General features: G+C 40.7%; 2 pseudogenes; both read right to left on the bottom strand.

Moving 5' to 3' along the window:
* Nucleotides 1-5,807: 5,807 nt before the first annotated feature.
* LOC101524560 (olfactory receptor 7A10-like) lies at nucleotides 5,808-10,144 on the bottom strand (annotated as a pseudogene).
* Nucleotides 10,145-13,765: 3,621 nt separating this feature from the next.
* LOC101524801 (olfactory receptor 7A10-like) lies at nucleotides 13,766-14,590 on the bottom strand (annotated as a pseudogene).
* Between the last annotated feature and the right edge of the window lie 7,428 nt (nucleotides 14,591-22,018).

Raw genomic sequence — 22,018 nt, 5'->3', positions numbered from 1 at the left:
AGGCAGCTCTCTGAACTGTAGGCTCCTGCTGGCCCTGAGGGACTCTAGGCACAACTCAAAGCCGTTTTTTTTTGCAGGTGTTTCCCAAGAGACCATGCTGGACTCAGGTGAATCCTCTTTCTCTTTCTCTGCTCTGGGGCAATCGCAAATAACTGCAATTTAGTTCCTCACTTTAAAATGTTTTGGTTAGCAAGTCAGGCCTATTCCCCAAAGACAATTAGCATGTGTTTCTCCTATTATGTGGTAGTTAATGTTGAAATAAAAAAATATACATAGAAATAGAAAGAGCATCTTGAGATTTGATTGTTGTTTCTACTCCTGGGAAACTGATTTCTCTAATTTGTTATTTGTTGATAATGGTTAGTGGTGCCCTCAGCCTGTGAGCAATATGTTGTAATTAATATTTTTAACTCAGCTTACAATGATTTATTATGCATTTCAAATCAGAGTTGTAAGTTTCTCAATACTTACATAGGATAATATATTTTTCCAAGATTATTAATTTTTATTGCAAATTCAGATAAATGGAGAAGAGGAAAAGGAGAGAGGAAGATCTTCTTTCCGATGATTTATTCCCCAAGTGACTGCAATGGTTGGAGATGAGCCAATACAAAGCCAGGATCCAGGAGCTTCTTCCCGTCTCCCACACAGGTGCAGGATCCCAAGGCTTTGGGCTATCCTCAACTGCTTTCCCAGAACAGAAGCTGGGAGCTCGATGCAAGCATGGCTGCTGGGATTAAAACCAGTGCCCATATGGGATCCTGGTGCCTGCAAAGCCAGAACTTAAACCACTAGGTCTCTGCACCATGCCCATTACTTCTACAAGATAATATTGAAGGAGATGCAAAGGCAATTACCATGCTTTAATTATTACAAATGCTTACACATTATCAATTCTCATGTTATATACCCTAAAAATGAAAATGATTTCTTAAAAATCTTCAAAATAAATTATTGAAAAAGGGAAAATATATATGAAAAATTAAAGCAAAATTATACTGCTTAATTGGGACATCTAGACTGGGCTGTCACACACACAGGAACAGGGGCTAAGAGTAGAGCTGGTAGGGTAACTTTGGAGACTCCCTTGCTGACTACTGTTTCCACTGGTGAGTGAGACAGCTGGGATTGTGGGTGGGGTAGTCAGGGAGTGAGACTGGCTAGGCTGGCTGCCATATTCACAGGCAAACGTAACAGTCTTAATGGGTGCAGGCCAGCTGAGCTAGGGCACAGCACAGCTGACAAGGGCCAGCACTAGATGTGAGTCGCATCAGCCTACCTGCACACTGACAGGTGTTGTAGTATTGCACAACTGGTCTTCACATTATCCTGTGTCTCACATTCACTACTGGGAGCTACAACGCTGCAAGGGAGTGTGAAGATGTCCCCTACTAGGCATGTTCTGAGCAACAGGACTCGTGCATTTTGGCAGGAGTTCCACACAACCCTACCTGGCACACCCACATTATCAGCTCTTGCAATTGGATATTGCAGCCCAGCCCAGCTGGGCACATGGTGTTCAGGCTCTCCTATGTGCAGTCGTGCTCAGGCCTGGCCCACAAATTGTTGATGTATGCTGCAGAGTTGCCTAGGCTGACCTGCCTCCAACTGTAGCCTCTGTGCTCCCCGTGTGGAACTGCAGACGTGCAAGGCATTCCCCACGTTCTGAAACCAGACCTATTCACAACCCTGGTTCTCACATGTGCCAGCAGGGCAGCGACCCTGCTTGGCATTATCTGTCATCAGCCCAGAACCTTGGATGTGCTGGCCCCACTTGTTCTTTTTACAATCCAAGCTCCCATGAGTGTCAGGTGGGTTTGTTTTTTTTTGTTTGTTTTGTTTGTTTGTTTGTTTGTTTTAATATTTATTTAATTTTTACTGGCAAGTCAGATATACAGACAGAGAAGAGAAAAAGAGGAAGATCTTCTGTCTGTTGTGGAGCTGCAGCAATTCTTAGCCAGGTGCATGTTCCAGGAGCCTCCACTGTTTCTGACACACACGTGCAGTGTACCAAGGCCTTGGAGTATCCTTGACTGCCCACCCCCTCAGGCCTCAAACAAGGAACTGGACAGGAAGTGGGACAGCTTGGTTTAGAACTGGTGCCCATATGGGATCCTGGCGTGTGCGAGGTGAGGACTTTAGCCACTAGGCTACAGACCAGAACTTTGGGTGGGTTCTTGTCAGTTGAGTTTTGTTGCCCGCCCTGCCTTAGCCTGTCACCATCCTCAGCGCTCCATGTTAACCAGCTTGGGCTGCAGTTCCACAAATGCAAGCATACATCTCTCTTAGAGAATCTACCCCTCCAAATTTAGTTCTTTTTCATTGTGGTTGGTGCTGTGGCCCATTCTCACATGGCCCATCCCTAATCTGACACTGGCAGACAGCTACATGTACCCCGTGTTCCCTGTCTAATTTCTTCCAGCTTACCTGTCTTCCTGATGGTATAGTGACCCAGTCTATGGAAAACGCCAGAAGTCATTCTTCCCCTGTCGAACAAGCCCTCAGCCACTCCCACTCCAATATATAACCAGGCCTTCTTCTGCAGTTCTCTTGCTGGAGCCATGGTGCCATGCCCCAGCCTCAAGGTCCCTGACTTCTCCATTTAATGTTTCAAATAGAAAGAAAAAAAAAGAACAATCAACTCTAGTTAACACAGAGTTGGTATTAACCAGGCTCAGAATGTCCACCAGCTACAAGTTGCTTTTCTCCCAGCACTACAATAGTTGCCTATAGACCAGGCAGCTTAGGCAGGTGTGCTCCACTTCTGATCTTCTGTCCTTGTAATAAGCCTTGGAATGTAGTGGAATATGGCTTATATCTTTGGGCCTCTGCCATCATGGCTTTGACCTGGTCTAGTTTCAGCTGTTAAGACCATGCACAGAATAGAAAATTCTCTCTCTCTCTCTCTCTCTCTCTGTCTTTCTCTCTCTCTTTCCCTCTCTCTCGCTTTCATTCAGTCTAACTATTTTTCTATCAAGTGAAAAGCAAATAAATTTTTTTAAATGGACAAGATAACCCTATTAAAATATTTTGGAATTTTATGTATAGTTCTCTTTTTTGTTGTTGTGTTTATTTTAGGAATAGAATTTTGTCACAGTTGGCTTCCTATATTGTAAACCATTTCATATTTTTTCATAAACAAAACTAAGATTTTTTAAAAAGATTGAATTAATACTATATTGCTGGAAAATGGCATTGCAATGTCTAAAGACAGCTAAAAATGAAAGATGAGGACTAATTTGGTTAAGTTGTCAAGGTAAAAGATAACTACTTTCTTACTATCTTTGTGTCATAATTTTAGAAAGAATTATTTTATATACAAAAAGACAGAGTGAGAAGAAGGGAATGAGACATGGGGAAATCTTCCATCAGCTGGCTCACTCCTGATTGTCCATGATAGCCAGGGTTGGGTCTCCATGATGCCAGGAGTTCAATCGTGGTGTCCCAGCTGGGTGACAGGAATCCACACACATCTGTACCCTTCCCAGATGCATTTTCCAGCAGAGGATCAGAAGGTGAATGCTGGAACTCAGACTGTTGCTTCAATGTGGGTTAACGGCATCAAAAACATTAGCTGTACCTGCTGAGTTATGTTTATGTGAAGGTTCTTACACTTGTCTCAGAAACAGTGTGGCATCTCTTCAAATCTGACATGTAAATAGCACTCATTGGGTTATGTGGAAATGTATGTCACTGAGATAATCAGATTTCCTTGTTCTTTATGCTTCATTTGCAATGAATTTCCACAGGATTCTTTGCATGTATATTTTAAGTCTTATAAAGTAATGATAGGTGGCTTATGAAAGCTATTGGAGACAGCCATAAACTGACAGTATATCAACTTCCAGAGGTGCCTCATGGAAAAATTACAACAAGGACAGTTTTCTGATAACTTACTGTCATACCAGGTGTAGGAAGATTTCTTAGAACTCCAATAAAGAAGTTAAGTGCTTTGCAAAAATTTCTATCCCAGCACCAAAGATAGCAACATTGAATTATGTGAGTTTAACATATGGATAGGGGGTATTCCTGTGACTTAAAATTTTATTTTTAAACCTTTTATGGATATAAAGTGAACAGGTTTAATGTCTTTCCTAAATAAAATTCTGAGAAATTATTCATATGTCCCTTCCTTAATTGTGCCTTCTTTTTTTTCTGAAATCATGTGATTTGAACTTATCATTAGGCTTAATGATAAGTTAAAATAAGTGATGATTATTGACCTACCAGATAACACGCAGTGCATTGCAAAGGGTCATTCATCTGCAGTGTACTCAGAAAATTAAGCGTTTATAAAAACGACAGTGAACAGACTAAGTAAGCTCTTCCTACTCCTTTGATAAATGCATCACAGTGTCTCACGGCAACGCTTGAGACGTGAAACTACTGACACTGCTCAGCCCCAACACTGTGGGTTCCACTATTCATTAGGGAACAACAGTCTTTTTTTTTCTAAAGATTTATTTTTTATTACATAGTCAGATATACAGAGAGGAGGAGAGACAGGGAGGAAGATCTTCCGTCCGATGATTCACTCCCCAAGTGAGAGCAACGGCCAGTGCTGTGCCGATCCGAAACTGGGAACCAGGAATCTCTTCTGGGTCTCCCACGTGGGTGCAGGGTCCCAAGGCTATGGGCCATCCTTGACTGCTTTCCCAGGCCACAAGCAGGGAGCTGGATGGGAAGTGGAGCAGCCGGAATTAGAACCGGCGGCCATATGGGATCCCAGCGCCCATATGGGATCCTGGCACGTTCAAGGCGAGGACTTTAGCCGCTAGGCCACGCCGCCAGGCCCAACAGTCTTTTCAGAGCCTTCTTCATGTTTCTGTTCCTCAAGCTGTAGATGAAGTGGTTCAATATGTTTGTGCCATAAAATAGGGAGATGGCAGAGAGGTGAGAGGCACAGGTGGAAAAGGCTTTATACTTGCCCAGTTTTGTTGAGATGGTATGGATGGAGGAGATGATCTTAGAGTAGAAGCCCAGGAATCCTGTTAGAGGACCTTCCACCAGCAGTGCAGTTGCCAATTGTATTATGAGGTCATTGAGAAAGGTATCAGAACAGGCTCTGTGGACCACCTGATTCAACTCACAGAAAAAGTGAGGGATTTCCACGTATGCGCAGAAGCTCAGCCTCAGCACCAGTAAGCTCTGCATAAGGGCATTCAGGAGACAATGACCCAGCACACCAGAACCAGCTGCACACAGAGCTGGGAGTTCATGATGACTGTATAGTGCAGGGGATGACAGATGGCAACAAACCGGTCATAGGCCATCACAGTCAGGATAAAGTCATCCAACCCACCAAACTATATGACTATGTGTCACTGAGAATCTTCCATTGTTCTTTATGCTTCAGTTACAATGAACTTCCACAGGATTTTATGTATGTATATTTTAAGTCTTATTAATTAATGATAGGTGGATTGTGAAAGCTATTGAAAACAGCCATAAACTGTCAGTATGTCACCTTCCAGAAGTGCCTCATGGGAAAAATTACAATAAGGACAGTTTTCTGATAACTTACTGTCATACTAGGAGTAGGATGATTTCTCAGAACTTCAATGAAGAAGCAAATGTTTTGCCAAAATTTCTATCCCGGCGGCAAGGATAGCAACATTGAATTACATTAGTATAACAAGTGGATGGGGATATTCTTATGACTTTTAAAATTTTATTTTTAAACATTTTATGGATATAAAGTGAACAGTTTTAATGTATTTCATTATTAAATTTGTAAGAAATTAGTCATATATCCCTTCCTCAATAGTCTCTTTGTATTGTTTTTATACAATAATGTTATTTAATTTTTAAATCATGAGCATGGGGGTGACCTGTGTGTACATCACCGAGGCTGCTGCAGTAGATGTAGAATTTGAGGCAGCGCTGGCACTGAGGTACACACTTATGCTTGTTCAATAAAACAGGGAGATGGCAGAGAGGTGAGAGGCACAGGTGGAAAAGGCTTTATACTTGCTCTGTTTTGATGAGATGGTACAGATGGAGGAGACAATCTTGCACTAGGAATATAGGGTCCCAGACAGGGGACCTCCTCCCAGCAGCACAGCTGTAAATTCCATTATGAGTTCATTGAGAAAGGTATCAGAACAGGCTCTGTGGACCACCTGATTTAACGCTCAGAAAATGTGGTGGATTTCCAGGTTTGCGCAGAACCTAAACCTCAGCACCAATAAATTCTGCATAAGTGTATTCAGAACACCTATGAGGCAGCACAACAGAACCATGTGCACACAAAGCCGGGCGTTCATGATGACCATGTAGTGCAGGGGGTGACAGATGGCAACAAACTGGTCATAAGCCATCACGGTCAGGAGTAAAATTTCTAATCCAATGAAGAATATAAAAAAGTGCATCTCTATGATACAGCCTCCATAGTGATGGCTCTACTCTGTGTCTGGATGTTCACCAACATCTTGTGGATGGTGGTGGAGGTGAAGCAGATGTCCACTAATGACAGGTTGGCATGTGGAGGTGGGATTCTGAGAGAATGGCCAGGACGATGAGCAGGTTCCCTCTTAAAGTGATGAGGTACATGCAGAGGAACAGAGCAGGGCTGGGTCCTCTGAGAATCCCAGCAGAAGGAATTCTGAAAGCTGTGTTTGGTTTTCCAGTTTTATATGTTGCAGTTTACTAACAGGAAATAGTAGTTGAACCTGAATCATATGCATACAAAATAAGATGTAACCAACACAGCACAAATCCTAAATTCGTGTTTTTCATTCAGCATGTGCCACATTTCAAGATGTCTCAGTTCCCATTTGGACCAAGTATTGATTGTAATCCTGCAACTTCCCAAAGTATCAATAGTCTCACATTTAATGAGATGCTCTTTGACAACATGTGAAATTTCTGTTGATCAGTGGTAACAAATTCACCACTGATTTTTCAATTAAAGGCATGAACAAGAAACCAGGAGAAAAGCAGTGCATAATGTATAGTTCCACGTATCATAAGAAATAATGTAATTTAATTCTGCTTATGAAAATTAAAGTGATCTTCACTCAAATGCTGTAACTGATGGCAAAATTGGTAGGACTTTGAATCAGTTATGCACTCATATAAAACAAAGAGAAATCACAAAACATCTCAAATGATAAGAATAGCTCAATGTGAACAGATTGGAAATATATATAAAACTGACTTACTAAGACTCAATTTAGAGGGCCCGGCTGCGTGGCCTAGCGGCTAAAGTCCTCGCCTTGAAAGCCCCGGGATCCCATATGGGCGCCGGTTCTAATCCCAGCAGCTCCACTTCCCATCCAGCTCCCTGCTTGTGGCCTGGCAAAGCAGTTGAGGACGGCCCAATGCATTGCGATCCTGCACCCGCGTGGGAGACCCGGAAGAGGTTCCAGGTTCCTGGCTTCGGATCGGCGCGCATCGGCCCGTTGCGGCTCACTTGGGGAGTGAATCATCGGACGGAAGTTCTTTCTCTCTGTCTCTCCTCCTCTGTGTATATCTGGCTATAATAAAATGAATAAATCTTTAAAAAAGACTCAATTTATAGAATCAAATGTTTATAGATTTAGTAACAGTGCGGTTGGAGCCCAGGGTGAGTCACTGATTTGGACAACAGCAAAATACAGGCTTTCCTAATCCTCTTAAATTTCATCAAGAGGATCCATCAAAATGTCTTGAAAAATGCAGCCAAATGATATACTAATTTTTGTCCATACATTTTGAAAAACAACGATTCAAATTTTGATGATCTCTCCTAAATATGGAATAAGATATTTTCTGCTGCAGACTTTTTGGACTATGACAAACTTACTTTTTAAATACTCTTTTTTTTTTCTCTGAAGAACAATACAAGTATACATCAAAGGATTCCATGGCAGGAAAAAAAAAAAACTATTCACGATGGCCAGTCTTTGTAAGTAAGAAGACAATAAAGAGAAAAACAAAAGTGTCTCATTCGACAGCACACCAGGAAAAAATTTAACTCTCTCTTACCTTCAGAGCACACCAGGAAATTTCTGAAATTGCGAGAGAAAATGCAAGTGGCTCTAAACGCAAGCTTATATCCAACTCACAGAGCGTGCAATAATTGCCAAGCAGGTGTCTTTCGCAGAGCATGCTTTCCTGCATCATTCAGTTAACATTGGGTCATGTGAGAGTACAGTGAAAGAAATCCCTGAGACGTGTTTTCCAGCAGCTCCTACTATCGTAATTCCCATGCAGACATTTCCCCTCAACTCGTTTTTCCCTGTTAATATAGGGACAGTCAGTTACATCAACTCTTCACAACCTGAATGGGCACTGTGGAGATTCAGTCTTCAGAGGCTGTTCCAAGCACAGGAGTGGTCATTTTCTCTTCTGTAATTGGTTTTGAGTGGTGTATAACCATGCTCCCTTGCACTGGAAAAGCGATATAACCTCACTGCACCACATGTCCCTCCACACTGAAAATTTTCTCTACACTGTGCAGATTTCCAAATGCTGCCAAGTTGGGTAGATGTGCTCTTGGCAACTTATGCCACTCATTGTCTGTTAGAATTGTTCTTTTCTTACCCTTGTTTCTTCATCAGCAATGACCATTTTCAAGGGCGAGCCAATGTTTTCCTGCCCTTTGATAATCATGAACAAATGCATTCATTAATTAATTATACAGATCAACTACTCCAGACCTGTCTATTGTGTTTGCTCGGTTAGCTCAATGTTGGCTGACTCTAGAGAAAGCTCTCTGCATCCACACCTAGGACCCTAGCTGCAGTGCCTGCCAGGTTCACCTGCATGGGAATTGTGGGAAGAAGCTGGCTGTATAGATGCCCGAATTCCTGACTGGATGGTAGATGCTGGAGAGTTAAGCTCAGTTTCAGGCATAGAGGAGGGAAGGAGGGAAGCATTTGTCCATGAGCCAGACTCACAACCCCAAATGCAACAAGCAGGCTGCTTCTAGCCCAAGGTTGAACAGTCTGAGGGACCACAGCAGAGGAGCTACTTACAGCTCCCAGCACCTGCTCATTAGGCAGCTCCCTGACCTCTTAAGCACCTGCTGGCCCTGAGTGAATGTGACCATGACAGAAAGCCATTTTCTTGCAGGTGTTTCCCAAGAGACCATGCTGGACTCAGGTTTATCCCCTTTCTTTTTCTCCTACTCTGTGGCAATAGCAAATAGCTGCCATTTCGTTCCTCACCTTAAAATGTTTTGCTTAGTGAGACAAGCCAGTTCCTAAAGACAACTATCTTGTGTTCCATAATAGTCATAGTAAATTCTGAATACAAAAATAATGTAGAAATGGAAAGAGCTTTTTGAGATTTGATTGTTGTTTCTATTCCTGGGAAGCTGTGGTTTCTCTAATCTTTTACTTGTTGAATAGGATATTTAATGGTACAACAAGCCTGTGACTAATAAGTTGTAGTTAATGTTTTTTTTAACCCAATATCAATTGTCCTATTATATACCCTATATAAGTGAAATTATTTTATTTAAAATGTCTTTTTAAAATAATCTTAAACATAAAAAGTATATATTAAGAAATAAAAGTAAAATTATACTATCCAATTTGGCAACCTATGAGTTGGCTGTAGTGTGGAAGTGCACCTCTGAACCATTCCATCAGATGCCCTAGGACCCCAGAACTCAGATACTCTCAGCTAACTGAGAGTGCTAGCAGGAAACAAACTTCCTGCGTGGGACTGTGGCTGCCTCACTGCCCAAGCATGGCTGGTAATGAGCGGTGCCTACCTGTGCCTACTTTCTCATTAGTTGCCTGTAGCCAATCACACCCCCTTCCTCAGTTAATTGGTTTGATTGTTATAATTCATTCCTGAAAACATGTTTACTCCTTTCTGCACTGATTATAACCTCATTTTATTGTTGGCTACCTTTAGAGGAGCTTTCCATGGTTTCCTAGTTAACCTGCGTAGTGCATATATACCCTTTGAGTTCAATAACGTGTGCATTGCTTCATCGGCCTTGCATCTTCTGTGTCCCGATCTTTCTCCATCTGGTCGCCACCTTGGGTCCTGACCTCCTGAGAGGATCATCGACAATTGGTGCCTTAACATGGACCTGAATAGAAGCCCACTGGAGGCCATGGGTGATGCCAAAAGATCTCTTGAGATAAGTTATTACAGTGCAACGGGACAAGCTCAGTTCACTCTGTTTGCTGTTCTTGTGCGTCATGCTCTTAAGTAAAATGGGGTGTGAATCTCCCAAGTTTGGATAGATTGTTTTCTTAAGGTTGTTGTTAAGTTTACTCCTTGCTTCCTGGAGCAGGACTCCTTGGACTTGGAAACTTGGTTCCAGTTAAGCGGAATGTGGAAAAGGCGTTGAAACAGGGAAAGAAGGTGCTTGTAGATTTTTGGACTGTTTGGGCTTTGATCAGAGCGGCTGTCAGTATGGTTCAGGACGATGGACCGTTGTTGTCTCCATCTAAAGTGAGAGAGAAAGCTGAGGAGTCTGTTCATGAGTATGATTTAGCTGAGGAGATCCGAGTGCAGGTTGACTGTAAAAAGGAAAAGTGTTTGGAGGATCTGAAGCCTGTCATAACTTTTCCCATGTCTTCTCCTTTAGATCCAGTGCAACCGTTGCAAAAATCTTTCAGATCCCCAGAGTCAGACTCATGAACTCCCCAGCATATAAAACACAGAGAAGGGAGCCACATATGGAACAAATATTGCATTTGACTGATGAATTAGAAAAACTGAAAGTAAAAGTGGCTCGCAAGCAACCACCATGCAGCTACAGTCCATCTGCTCATCGGTATCTATTGATGTGATGGTGGAAGCATTGTGTCAACCCAATACAGCCACATAAACCAAGACAACCTAGAAAAATGTGGCATTCCTCTGAAATCTTGTATATTTATTGGAAAAAACTGTGTCTTTTGTTTTATCCCCACACTCTTTTTCTATGCTGTTTTAATCGGCATCCCCCACGTCAGTCAATGCTCTATGGGGAGGACACAGACAAGATTCCTGCCTAGTGGAGAGAAGGTTTCATCTTTCCCTAAGTCTTCATTCATAATGTTAAACTCATGATTTCTAAATCCGTGTCACAAGTTCACTTTGTCATCATTGCTAAATACCTGTTTGAAAAGTTAAGAGCAAATTTGTGTACCGTAAATATTGTTCAAGAATGAATATATATATACACAGTAAGTACACAAAATGCTTCCACCGTCATATCGCTAGATACAGATGAGTAGATGATAGAGCCTCTAGAGCCTGCAAAACTGAGGGGTTGGTTGGTTGGTTTGGTTGGATTTTTGTTTTTTGTTTTGTTTCATGGTGCAGCTAACAGATTCCTTAACTCATGCCACAGAGTAAATAGTGCTCCAGCGAGTAGCAGTAACCTTCCAGGCTGCCACCCAACACAACATTGGCCACAAGTGGGCACACATGTCTTCCCATGGGCACTTGGAGCAGAGCTGGCTAATGATGGACATGAGCAGGACCACAACCTTCCGAAGTTTTGTTTCTTTTCCTAGCAATCCTGGTCCTATATATGATGAAGCTCATGAGCCCAATTCCTAGCCAGATCCCCCACTAAGCCTGGGTGTATGAGGCCCTCTGGGGACCACAACATTGTCAACACTGCTGTGAAGCATCTCGGGCAGACAATCGTCCCAGGCCACACCAGCTCCCACAGCCAACAACTCGGCAGATTGGAGGTTTTACAAATTTTTTTGTGATACTTTCAAAAGTAATCATGTGGGTGTTGTTAATTTCTTTTTTCTCCCTGATGTTGATTATGTTTTGTGACTTTTCATTTAAGGAGATGTATAGTAGCCGTGTAATGGAAACTGTCATATCTAGTAACATGTCATTTAACTTCATGGAATTGTGAATTTCTATTTTTTTCTATTGTTGATTTTATATTATGACTTTTCATTTGAGAGGATGTACAGTAGCTGTGAAATGGAGACTAACATATCCAGGTGTGAAGATATAATGTAGTATGCATCCCTACTTCCAGACAAAGATGGACTTACAATGAAACTGTTTACTATATTTTGACAATAGAATGCTGGACTCTCTGCCATTGTCCATGCCCACAATGATGGACATATGACTGTGTATGAAGAACTATACTTTTGTAATGATATAGAGGAACTAGGTGGGGAGAGGGAAAATTGGGGCTGGGATAAGGGAAATACCAGTAGCATATGGAACTGTATCATAAAATGATAATAACAATAATAATAAAATTTAAAATGTGAAAAAAAAGTAATCATGTGGAAATTCTTCTTCTGTTTTTTTTTTTTGTTTTTTTTTCCAGAGGCTGAGCAGAGAGAGTCTCACAATGGATGAGTTTAGACCTGTTCCAGGACCAAGGACTCAGCCCTGTTCTCCTACGCATATGGCAAAAACAGTTACTTGAGCCATTATGTCTGTCTGTCAAGGTGTTGTGCAGGGATATTTTAAATCTTAATAAGTACGGTGTCTTCTGAATGTTTTTGCAAAATATCATCTCTTTCAATTGTCTCACCTTCTAGGAGTCTCATGGGATGAATTACAAGAACAGGTTTGTGATAACATATTGTCCTACCAGGAGTGAGAAGAATTCTCATAACCCAAATTAAGAAACACGTATTTTCACAAAATTTCTCTCCCAGCACTGAGGAGAGCAACGTTGCGTCAAGTGAGTTGAACACGTGAATGGGGATGTTCTTACTAATTTTTAAAATTTCATTTCTTAAATTTCTACAAATAGAAAGAGAGCAGGTTTCAGGATTCTCATAAATAAAATTCAAAGAAATTAGTCATATTTCCCTGCCTCAATATTCCCTTTCTTCCTTTTATTCTACAACTTTATGCAGTAATGTAGTTTAAATATTTTAATCGTAGTCTCAATGTCAAGTAAATATCAGAATGACTGCTGCTATGCAGGAGTATTGACAAGGGTTAATACAATAATCAAATCACAAGATGCCAGTTCCATTCTTATATATCTTATTTTTATGTGTGTGTTACATATTAACTGTCATCTATAATAAAATAAAATGTGTGTTTTTCTGTTTTGCTTGAAATAAAGCATCAAAACCTTTTACTATGGTATTTTTTAAATGTATGTTATCTAAAAAATAAACTCCTAAGCTAAAAAGGAGAATGTCGAATACGTACATGTTATTTGATAAGAAATTATATCATGAGAAATGTGCACATTCCAATTGCACACACTTAACTTCATCCACTTCAAAGAATATGCATAAGACTATGCTAATAAAGATTCCCATCTACAGAGCATGTGGCACACATAAATGGAATAACACACAGTCATCAAAAGAATGAAATCTTATCTTTCTGCATTAAAAATTTTTGCAACTGGATATGTATATGCTGAAAAAGCTCATTCCAAAAGCAAATATAAGTGGTAGTTCAATAGAATTTAAACATATGTGGATTCATTGTAGAAATGTATAGGCACCCTAAAAAATACACATGGAATTAAAAGTCATAAAGCACATAAAGTGTTCTCATTGACTTCGATTTTTCCATGAAATTTTTGAGTCCCCTTGGAATTCTGAAGCAATGTTGACAATAAAGATGAGAAAAAGGAAAAATCACAAAGTGTTGACCTACCAGGTTTTACCTACCAGAAAATATACATTGCAATGCAGTGGGTCATTCATTTGCAGTGTACACAGAGGAATAAAAATAATAATAATAAGGGAAATAAGACAGTGAACAGAATAAGCAAGCTCTGTTTCCTCCGCTGATAAATTCAACACCATGTTTGACCCTGAGGCTTCAGACATGAAGTCACTGACACTGCTCAGCCCCAACACTGTGGGTTCCACTATCATTTATGGAACAACAGTCTTTTCAGAGCCTTCTTCATGTCTGTGTTCCTCAGGCTGTAGATGAAGGGGTTCAGCATGGGGGTGACCACGGTGTACGTCACTGAGGTTGCTGCAGTTGAAGCTGAACTTGGGGCAGCACTCACACGGAGGTGCACACCTAAGCTTATACCACAAAATAGAGAGATAGCAGAAAGGTGAGAGGCACAGGTGGAAAAGGCTTTATGCTTTCTCTGAGCTGACGAGATGGCACGGATGGGGTAGACAATCTTGGAGTAAGAGTACAGGATCCCAGACAGGGGACCTCCTCACAGCAGCACAGCTACATGATAAATTATGAAGTCATTGAGAAAGGTGTCAGAACAGGCTCTGTGCACCACCTGATTTGTCTCACAGAAGTGGGGGATTACCAGTTGCATGCAGAAGCTCAGCCTCAGCACCAGTAAGTTCTGCACAAGTGCATTCAGAACACCAATGACCCAGCACAGCAGAACCAGCTGCACACAGAGATGGGAGTTCTTGATAATGATGTAGTGCAGGAGGTGACAGATGGCCACAAACCGGTAATAAGTCATCACGGTCAGGAGAAAGTCATCCAGGCTTCCAAATAGGAGGAAGAAGAACATCTGTGTGATGCAGCCTGCATAGCTGATGGCTCTGCTCTGCGTCTGGATGTTCACCAGCATCTTGGGGATGGTGGTGGAGGTGAAGCAGACATCCACCAATGATAGGTTGGCGAGAAAGAAGTACATGGGTGTATGGAGGTGGGGGTCTGAGAGGATGGCCAGGACAATTAGCCAGTTCCAACTGACAGTGACCTGGTACATGGAGAGTAACATCCCAAGGGTTAGAGGCTGCAGTGCTGGATCCTCTGAGAATCCCAGGAGGAAGAATTCTGAAAGCTGTGTTTGGTTGCTCAGATTCATGTGGTGCACAGTACTACCAGACAGATGTAGTTGAACCTGAAACATATGTCTACAAACAGAATGTAAATAACAGGGTGCAAATGCAAAATCCATGTATTACTGTTCAGAATGTAGCTCCCACATTTGGAGAAGGCTGAGGTCCCATTTTGCTGCTTCCCAGTGGGATTACTGACCAAGAATTCCTTCCCACTCTCAGGCCTTCCCTACATCATCAAATACTTCTCACATTTAATGAGATATTCTTTGACCCCTTAGATTTCTATTCATCAGTGTTTACCAACTCACCATAGATTTTTTTCCAAGTAAATACATGAACAAGTAAGCAGGAGATGAACCAATGTATATTATGTGGTTTTATGATTGTTCAGAGATCCTGGGATGCAGTTCTGCTTATTTCAGATAAAATGATCTTTAGCCAAATCATGGAATTGGAAGCAGAAGTGTATCACTATGAGTAAATGGTTCCATCAGCTAGACAAGAGGACTCAGAAAGGATGTCAAATGAGAACAGCTTAAAGTGGAGCAGGTTAGAAATATATGTAAAAGTGACTTATTAAGACTCAGTTTGACTGGAGTATAAGATGTTGGACTCTATGTTTAGTTTATGCTTGCAAAGAGGGAATCTCAACCTAACTTGAACTGTGGTTATGCAACAAGGTGGAGTAATCCACCATGGGGGGAGGGTTTGGGGAGGGGTGGGGAGAACCCAAGTACCTATGAAACTGTATCACATAATACAATGTAATCAATGAATTAAAAAAAAAGACTCAGTTTGCAGAATCAAATTGTTTTGTAGATTTTAATTGCAGTAGATTTGCAACTCAGATTGAGTTTGTGATTTGACAACAGAAAAATCCAAGCTTTCACAAGTTCTCTTAAATTTTACTAAGAAGGTCCATTAAAATGTCTTAAAATGCAGGTAATGAATCATTCATGTTTGTGTATGCATTTTGCAAGTAGGGATTTCTCCAAAGTTTGATTACCTCTTATAAGTATGGGTTAAAATACTTTTGCACGAGGCATTTTGGACCTTAACTAAGTTACCTTTTAAATCACTTTTTTTTTTTCGCACTGAAGAACACTCCAAGCACATATCAAACAACTCAATGGCAGTCAAAAATAAAGACAGAAAAGACAGGAATAAAAGACTTACCTGGGAGGAAGCTTGGATCCCAACCATGAAGACTCTCAGACCTTCACCACAAACTATTAATACGAGCAACAAGGACTATATCCCAACTGCCAAGGAGGCCACAGGGAATTGGATGCCCTCGGAGGCCGAGTACTCTGAGGTCACTCACCCCCAACCGGAGCTTCCGCAGGGGGTGGAAGAAGTCCAAACACTACCGTACAGAAACCAACATCATCGGAAAGACAACCAGAAGCCCTGAGCGGTCCGCAGAAACAGAAGAACAATAAATGTCCTTTGGGACCAGGGAGGAGAGCTTTCTCTGGTCCGAGCCTGGCTCCACCTCTGGACCCCCGCCCTCCCTCGCAATGACCATCGGGATTGCTTCGAAAACCCCTCACAGCAAACAAACAATCATACAAACTAAAAAAACCTAAAATAAATAGACAAACAACAGAAAGTAGAGCTTGAAGTCTGACAGGAAAGAGCTGGCGTGGATTGGCTCATGCCTCACTGGGTGGGTCACAAAGATTAGTTACTCCTCACCATGGTGTTGAGGATTTTCCTGCACACACCCCCCCAAAAAAACAAAATGTGTTCTGCAGCTTAAATGTCGACAAATATCTTGTTAGAGTTACAAGCCAGTCTAGATTATCCTAAAATCTGCCAAGATCAGTAAAATTATACTTCAACACAACAAATGGCTAAATACTAAAATGAAATAGACACAAGACAGCTGAATGGTACCTTATAGCCATTTTAAGGTATATAGCAGCCGGTCCTGTATATAAACTAAAATTGAAATGTCAATGAGCTAATCATAGGTTGTGGTTAGGACTTGCTTTTTTTTTTTTTTAACATACTGGTTACTCCAAACCATGTCAATTCCATAATATTGCAAATTGCTGTTGATGTTGGGACTCTTAATTGACTGGGATGATATTCTACCAGCTCTAACTTCAGATCAGAAATGGTCTCCCCAAAAAACTGTTCAACCCATCTGGACAATAAGTAGCTGGACTCTATGCTTGGTATATGTTTGCAAGGAAAGAATCTTGATTGAATTTGAACTGTAATACTACATCAAGGTGGAGGAATCCACCAGGGGGGAGGGGAGGGGGAGGGGTGGGGGTATTCCCAGAGCCTATGAAACTGTCACATAATGCAAAATAATTAATAAAAAAAAGAGTATAAGATCACCAAACAATAGCAAAAAAAAAAGTCTCTTACCTGACAACACACCAGGCAAATGCAAAATTGCAGGAGAAATGCAAGTGACTGGAAAATTGTGAGTGAATCCAACTCACAGAGGATACAATATAAGTCAAGCAGGTGTCTTTGATAGATCCCTTCTTACTGCAACACTAACATCGAGTCATCCTAGACACAATGTGAGAGCAGACAGAGGACTTGTAGACGTGTGTGCTCCAGCAGCTGCTCCCATCGGGATTTCCATGAAGACATTTCCCCCTACCAGGGCCTTTCCTGTCAGTACAGGGACAGTCAGTTATGACCCAAACGAGGAGGATTATGATTCAGTGTATAGAGGCTGTTCCAGGGACAGGGGGCTGTCATTTCCTCTCCTCTATTAGTTTTGAATGGGGAACAACCAATCTCACACTGGAAATCTGCTATGATGTCACTGCAATACATGTCCCTACACAAAGGAAATTGTTTCTCTGCTCCAACAGACCTCCAAATGCTGCAAAGTTGGCTCCATGTACTCTAGGCAGTTTAAGCCTCTCATTATCTCAGAGAGATGATCATTTCTTTCCCTCATCTTTTTTTTTATTAGCACTGAACACTGCCCTAGGAGATTCAACACTGTTTTGCCCTTTGATAATCATTGATATTTGCATTCATAGTTAAGTCTATGAGTCAACAACCCCACAACTCTCTGGTGTGTTAGCCCAGCTCCTGAGAAAGTACTCTATGCTCACATTCTGTGACTACTCGGGCTGTGTTCAGATTCACCTGCATGGGAACGGTGGATGCTGGAATCTGGTGACTGACGCTTTTTCCGAGACACAGCAGAGCAAATGAAGGAAGCACTGGTCCCTGAGCCAGACTTGGGAAGCAAATGCCACAACCTGGCTGCTTCTAGCCCGAGGTTGTACAGTCTGAGTGAACACAACAGAGAAGCTCCTTACAGCTCCTGGCACCTGCTCATTAGGCAGCTCCCTAACCTCTAAGCACCTGTTGGCCCCGAGGGACACTGGCCTGGACAGAAACAGGTGTTTCCCAAGAGATCATGATGGACTCAGGTGAATCCTCTTTCTGTTTCTCCTGCTCTGGGGCAATCGCAAATTGCTACCATTTAGTTCCTCAACTTAAAATATTTTTCTTTGTCAAACAAGCCAGTTTCCTAAAGACAATTATCATGGTTTTCACCTAACATGTCATAGTTAAAGTTTAGTATAAAAATACTATAATAACGGAAAAGACATCTTGAGATTTGATTGTTGTTTCTACTCCTGGGAAACTGATTTCTCTCAGTTTTCACTTGTTGAATTTGATGGTTAGTTGCATGCTAAGCCTGTGGCTACTGGTAAATTCTTATATCCAAGGAATTTTAATTCAGAAAAAAATTATTTTATTTTAAGTTATTTTATGTAAAGCTATGCAATACTCCATTAACTCCTGACAAATCCATGACTTCAAATGTTTAATTACATAGGTTTCACACAAAATTTACATGATGGGCTTATTTGTGCTACTGCTTAACAAGTGGCTTGCATTGAAATGTGCTAGAGAGAATGTAAATAGATCAGTGATTAAATAAAATGTGTTCTCCAACATTTCACCAACCAGTTTCAGAAAGTCTAACCATTCCTCTTAGATTTTCGCAACCAAGTAACAAACGTCTGCATATGTTTTCTTTTTTCTTTTTACTAAACATGGGGCATATATAAATTTGACCAACAGCAAATTAAATTCATTTCAGGCCCTTTAATTGTAACTGCTACCATGGAGAAGGTCAAATGGAAATCAAAGGAAATCAGTGCACACCAAACACTGTTCAAATTACAATGTTGTAGAAAGCTTTGAATTCTGACTTATATTTTATTTTGCATAACTCTGTGTTGCTGTAAGTTTTCTATTTTGTTCCTTAGGTTGATTTTGCTTTATGACTTTTCACTTAAGAAAAAGCACAGTGACTGTATTAAAGAATTATCATAAAGAGATATGAAGCTGCAATGCAATATGCATCTTTACTTCCAAATGAAAGATGGACTCCCAATGGAACTGTTAAATGTGTCTTGAAAACAGGATACAGGACACTACACTGTTGTCCACACCTACAAGAACAGGTATGATTCAATAGCAGAGTGATGGACTTAAAACTGTTTTGGAAGGAGAAATTAGTGGGGTGAAGGGATTTGTCAGGGGGAGGGAATCTCTGAGCCAGTGGAACTGTATAATAAAACAAAAATAATAAAATCAATGAATACAAAAATAATATAGAAATGGAAAGCGCTTCTTGAGATTTGATTGTTGTTTCTACTCCTGGGAAACTGCAGCTTCTCTGATTTTTTTACTTGTTGAAAATGATGGTTAGTGGTGCACTAAGCTGTGACTATTAGAGGAGATTGAGAATACATTGTTCAAAAATTGAGGAAAAAAATAATGGAAGGAATGTTGGGAATATTGCTAGGCAAGAATGAATGAAGGCAGGAATGTGTTACTGCAATTGTATCTACAAAATTTAATAAAAATGTGCAAAGAGATAAAGCCAAAACTATTTAATGCTTACATATATGCATAGCTTAGTTTAATACACACATTAAATAGTTTAAACATATTAATATATCTGTACTTACATTAACATATTATTTGCTGAATACATATAATTAAACATATTAGTTTATATATCATTATATATTTAATATTACATATTTGATTTATGAAAATGAATATATTAAATAGCTTAATATGCATGTTAAACAATTTTAACTTTCATTGGGGGAAAAATTTATTTCCTCGGTCACAATAAACATGAAAATTCTCACACCCCTGGAAGTGGTAATCACTATGTTTTACTTGAGTCATATTGAGATAGGACACAAAAAATTGAAACAAGTTGCATGATTTACGGCTGATTTCCTCAAATAAGAAGCCATATTTAAGCAGCTAGACCAAATAGAATAAAGCCTTCTAATTATTCTCATACTGGCATTTCAGAAAATTCAGGTAAACATGAAATTGTTAAGTCGATGACAGGCTTTTTTGGGACCTACATTGTGATATTGCTCTCCTCAATTAGTGCACCCATTTGCACCCAGTTGCTTTACCTCCTTCCAAATCTGACCCACCCAGTGCTCATGTGAGGCTGGTTGAGTTCAGTCCAAGACTGAGTTCTCTGCACCCCATGTGGGAGGCACAGGTGGAATTCATGGTCCTGAGTTCAGGCCTCAGCCACTGAGACCTTTTGGGGAATGAACCAGAATAAAGGGAATGCCATCTCTGTCTGCATCTCTTTCTCTCTTGGTCACTCTGTGCCCAAATCCTCAATTAAAGTTAGTTCATTTAGCTCAGCCCTGGAGCTGACCATCACTGACATTGGTAAGAATACATCATGACAAATGTCACAGGTCTAATAAATGTGATAGGCTGGAAGAAGACACCACATCTTTGGAGATGAATTCTGAAAAGCAGTCACCACAGCCACACAGAGCCTCAAATGAACCTCAGAAACACAACCAAAGATGCGCTGCTGACTGCAAAACCAGTGGTGCCCGATCTTCAGCAGAATCCGCCTAGTGCCATTCCACTCTTTCACAAGATACCATCTCAAACTGTTTTATTATGAGATGGCTCCTTTTGTATCAAAGGATATAACATAAATTAACCAAAGCAAACAGAACAGGTCATAATACTCTGGGAAATTTCACTGTGGCATTGATATCCATGTTGGAAAATAATATTTATTGGCAAAGTGTTGCTCAAATTCACTTCTACTCTGCTGGTACAAAGTCATGACATGGAGGCTGCCTTCTGGGGAAATCAAAAGCTTTAGAAAATCACACACACTGGAACAAGAACATGTGAGATCCTGACACACATGACTGGAGGAGAGCTCAAATTCTGTGTGAGTTGATGTTGAAGAGATCCCGGAACATGAAGGGGCAGTGGAATGCATAGGCTCCATGTGGTTCTCTCAGCTTCTCCCTTCCTCTCCTGGAGTGTCTTTGCTAAACTCAAAAAGTGACGAATGCCAGCTTTAGGGTGACCAAGGAGACAAGGTCAGAGATATCTCTGGATCTTTCTAAGCAGGTGCAGGATAAAAATTCAAGGAAAAATTACATCCAACAACCATTTGCCCAAACCCAGATGCCTACACCTGGACCGCATGACCCTTTCAGCACAAAGTACTTGGACACAGGCGAGCAGAATACCATCACATGCAAGGTAATTAAAATGGAAAATTGTTCTTCCTATATTGAGGGAGATTTCTGAATCTTATTCATTTAATGACAATCTCTTTACATGAGACTCTGTTGGGCAATGAGAAAGGAATGAGCTTTTTTTTTTTTTTTTTGAGTAGCAGAGTCTCATTTTTATTCATGACTATGTCAGAAAATGCAGTAACACATTTAGTTCCAAGAGCAAGACCCTAGACAAGAAAGAATTCAACAGAGGTCTCACACACTCTACTTTGGCAAAAAAAAAAAGTCTATACTGCTTGGGAATAGGATGTACAGAGGAATGACGGACAAAGATCAGAGTTTCATCCTGCCCTAAAAGTGCATAATTGGCATCCCTTGCCATAGCAAGAGTCCAGAGACCCGTTTTATTTTAATGATTCTTAAATGCATGTGATCTGAAAAATAAGCTACTAAGTTAAGAAGGACATTGAATACTGTCGTAGGATGTAATTTGACAAGAAACTGTATCATGACAAATGTGGACCTTTCAATTCTACCCTTAACCTCTTGCAGTTCAAGTTATACTAACTAGGACACCTATCGAAAGTCATCTGGTATATATATGCATTGGAATGCCCCCAGCCATCAAAAAAATGAATTCTTGTCTTTCTGCAATAAATTTGGTACAGCTGCAGACCATTGTGCATACCAAAATAGACCAGTGAAAAAACCAAATTGATGTGGTAGTGAGAATGCAAAAGAACCCAGTGTGACGGTCTAGTGGCTAAGTCATTGCCTTGCATCAGCTGGAATCCCATATGGATGCCAGTCCCT

The sequence above is a fragment of the Ochotona princeps genome, chromosome 28, assembly GCF_030435755.1.
Source record: "Ochotona princeps isolate mOchPri1 chromosome 28, mOchPri1.hap1, whole genome shotgun sequence".
NCBI classification, from domain to species: Eukaryota; Metazoa; Chordata; class Mammalia; order Lagomorpha; family Ochotonidae; genus Ochotona; species Ochotona princeps.
Note: the sequence above shows the minus strand (reverse complement) of the source record. Positions and strands in the feature narration are given on the sequence as shown.